The following is a 4,056-nucleotide window of genomic DNA, read 5'->3' on the forward strand; positions in this document are numbered from 1 at the left end:
AGAACGATCTGCCAAAGTTCTTGGGGTGCCACTCCCTGCAACTTTCAAGGGTGGGGCCGGGAAGACGTCCCCCACCCCCGCACTTCGCCTTTTTCGGGAACTGCTTCCTGTCCGCGCGAGTGGACTTGGGGCACCAGCGGTTACTCACGGGGTATTGCCCCGGCCTAGGTCAAAGAGGTGGGGTTTCCGCACATCACGGGATTGCCCGGCAGGGTTAGTCGTGGGTCCGTACGATGATTAACTCTAGATGTGAGCTGGAAGGATTCTCCAAGTTAATGAGGCTAATAATACTTTCCCTTAGGTGACTAACTACAGTGTCATAAGTCCTCTTAATTGATTTGCTTCTCGTTAAGGATGAAAAACAGTAACCAAAATAAACAGTGGAAGAGTATTTCTTTGCTCAGCTGAACACTGCACTTTTCCGCAGGTTTTTGGAGCACAAGGCATAGGGTGAGGTTTCTTTGATGAATTCAGCAGTTATGTTTTTAGAAGGGGTGTTGCCTTCTTTAAAATGGTCAAGGCTCTGCATTTTTTGGAGTTGCTATTCATACACCTGCTGGGCAGTTTTCAGAGTAAAGGATCACCGCCTCAGATTCCAAGTAGGATGAAATCAGAGGGAATTTGGCCAAATCTTTATTGAATTTAATTGACAGCTATGTTTTATGTTAATTTCTACTTTAGGACAGGGTAATTATGTTTAGGATTTGCAGTGGCTTATGGGTGATTCCATATAATCAACAGAAATAATCCAGAGGCATGTCGTAGTGCCCAGTGCAGAAATCGTGGAGGTAAACAATCATCTGTTTATGGTAATTAAACAGGATGGTAACAGAAAACCAAACAAACAAACCATGCCTAACAGTCCCAAAACAGAAAACTGTATCATGTTGTCACTAGTGGAGAGTCCCTGAAATGAAAATGCTCCTGAAATTAACCAGAAGTTCAACATCACTGTTGTGGAAAATGTACATTTCAAGGTACAGAAAGGTAAGAACTCCAGAAGAGAACACCAACAATCGAAATTTATTTTCCTTGGGCTTATGTTTCCTTTTCAATAGGAATTTGTTTTTTTTTTTATAAAACCCAGGCATTTTGCCCAGAAGGCACTAGCAAATGGATTGGTTTGCTAGGATGCAAAGTAAATAGAAATTCAAACCAACAGTTTTTACAGACAATCGCAGATGTAACCAGAGGCTTGGGTGTCCTGTCCACTGATAACACAGAAGGACTAGATTGAAATGTGTAGCCACGGGCAGAGTTTGAGTAGTAGTCCACCTATTCCCTACTTTATGTCCCAAATGTTCAGACATTATAGAAATATGTTTAAATAAGATTTTCTGCAGATCTCAAAAACTAATGTTGTGGGCTTTGGGGTCTATGTACATGCGGCTGCTGCTGCTAAGTCACTTCAGTCGTGTCCATGGCAGCCCACCAGGCTCCCCTGTCCCTGGGATTCTCCAGGCAAGAACTTTGAAGTGGGTTGCCATTTCCTTCTCCAATGCAGGAAAGTGAAAAGTGAAAGTGAAGTCACTCAGTCGTGTCCGACCCTCAGCTACCCCATGGACTGCAGCCTTCCAGGCTCCTCCATCCATGGGATTTTCCAGGCAGGAGTACTGGAGTGGGGTGCCATTGCCTTCTCTACTATGTACATGAGTAAAGTAAAAAAGCTCAAAAGAAGGCTTACCATCCGATGTGTCTTGTTGCAGATGGAAATCCTGTAGCTCTGTCATACAAAGGTCACTGAATGTATGGGAGACTGGTTAATGGGTGCTTTTGTATGTGTAATTACTATTGTGTCTCAGTTTAAATATTCTGAAATAAATAATTAAGTGATTTTATTATACCACTTCAATATTCTCTAGTAAAAGTAATAATATAATTGTGACAGAGTTCCATGAAGTTTTTCCATTGTACTCTTTATTAACATACGAGAGGACTTCCCTGATGGTACAGATGATAAAAACGCTCCTGCCAATGCAAGGGACAGGGGTTTGATCCCTGGTCCAGGAAGAGTACACATGCCTCAGAGCAACGAAGCCCGCATGCCACAACTGCTGAAGCCCGCATGCCCTAGAGCCCTCACACCACAACTCCCAAGTGAGGCAACTGTCAAACCTGGGAGGCTTCGTGGGCCACGACCTTGCTGCGGTGAAGGTGCTTGCATAACTCAGTGAAGCTAGGAGCCACGCCGTGCAGGGCCACCCAGGACGGACGGGTCATAGTGGAAAGTTCTGACAGAACATGGTCCACTGGAGGAGGGAATGGCAAACCCCTCCAGTATTCTTGCCACAAGAACCCCATGCACAGCATAAAAAGGCAAAAAGATATGACACGGAAGAGGAGCCCCACAGGTCAGATGGTGGCCAATGTGCTACTGGGGAAGAGTGGAGGGCCAATACTAATAGCTCCAGCAAGAATGAAGTGGCTGGGCCAAAGTGGAAATGACGCTCAGCTGTGGATGTGTCTGGTGATGAAGGTAAAATCCAATGCTATAAAGAACAATACTGCATAGGAATCTGTCATGTTAAGTCCATGAATCAAGGTAAATTGGATGTGGTCACACAGGAAATGGCAAGAGTGAACATCAACATTTTAGGAATCAGTGAACTAAAATGGACCAAAACGGGCTAGTTTATTTCAGATGACCATTTTATCTACTACTGTGGGCAAGAATCCCATAGAAGAAATGGGATAGCCCTCATAGTCAACAAAAGAGTCTGAAATGTAGTACTTGGGTGCAATCTCAAAAATGACAGAATGATCTCAATTCGTTTCCAAGGCAAACCATTCAGCGTCACAGCAATCCAAGTCTATGCCCCAACGATTGATGCTGGAGAAGCGGAAGTTGAGCAGTTCTATGAAGACCTACAAGACCTTCTAGAACTAATACCCCCCCCAAAATGTCTTTTTCATCATAGGATATTGGAATGCAGAAGCAGGGTGTTGAGAGATACCTGGAGTAACAGTCAAGTTTGTCTTTGGAGTACAAAATGAAGCAGGGCAAAGGCTAACAGAGTTTTGCTAAGAGAACATACTGATCATAGCAAACACCCTTTTCCAATAACACAAGAGAGGACTCTACACATGGACATCACTAAATGATCATTACCAAAATCAGATTGATTACATTCTTTGCAGGCGAAGATGGAGAAGCTCTATACAGTCAGCAAACACAAGACTTGGAGCCAACTGTGGCTCAGATCATCAGCTCCTTATCATAAAATTCAGGCTTAAATTAAAGAAATTGAGGAAAATGACCAGGCCATCCAGGTATGACCTAGATCAAATCCCTTATGAGTACACAGTGGAGGTGACCAATATATTCAGGGAACGAGATTCGGTAGACAGAGTGCCTGAAGAACTATGTACAGAGGTTTGTAACATTGTCCATAAGGCAGTGAACAAACCCATCCCAAAGGAAAAGAAATGCAAGAAGGCAAAGTGCTTTTCTGAGGAAGCTTTACAAATAGCTGAGAAAAGAAGAGAAACAAAAAGCAAGGGAGAAAGGGAAGGATATACCAAACTGAATGCAGAGTTCCAGAGAATAGCAAGAAGAGATAAGAAGGCCTTCTTCAGTGAACAATGCAAAGAAATAAGGAAAACAATAGAAAAGGAAAGACTAGACATCTCTTCAAGAAAAACTAGAGAGATCAAAAGACTATTTCATGCAAGGCTGTATGATATATATTGTCACCCTGTTTATTTAACTTATATGCAGAGTACATCATACAAACTGCCAGGCTGGATGAATCACAAGCTGGATGAATCACAAGCTGGATGAATCAGGATTGCTGGGAGAAATATCAACAACCTCCAATATGCAGACACCACTTTAATGGCAGAAAGTGAAGAAGAACTAAAGAGCCTCTTGATGAACGGTGAAGAAGGGGAGTGAAAAAGCTGACTTCAAACTCAACATTCAAAAAACTAATATCATTGCATTTGGCCCCATCACTTCATGGCAAATAGAAAGGGAAAAAGTGGAAGCAGTGATAGATTTTCTCTTCTTGGGCTCCAAAATCACTGCAGATGGTGACTGCAGCCATGAAATTAGAA

Source organism: Bison bison, unplaced genomic scaffold (genome assembly GCF_000754665.1).
Source record: "Bison bison bison isolate TAMUID 2011002044 unplaced genomic scaffold, Bison_UMD1.0 scf7180017864389, whole genome shotgun sequence".
NCBI lineage: Eukaryota > Metazoa > Chordata > Mammalia > Artiodactyla > Bovidae > Bison > Bison bison.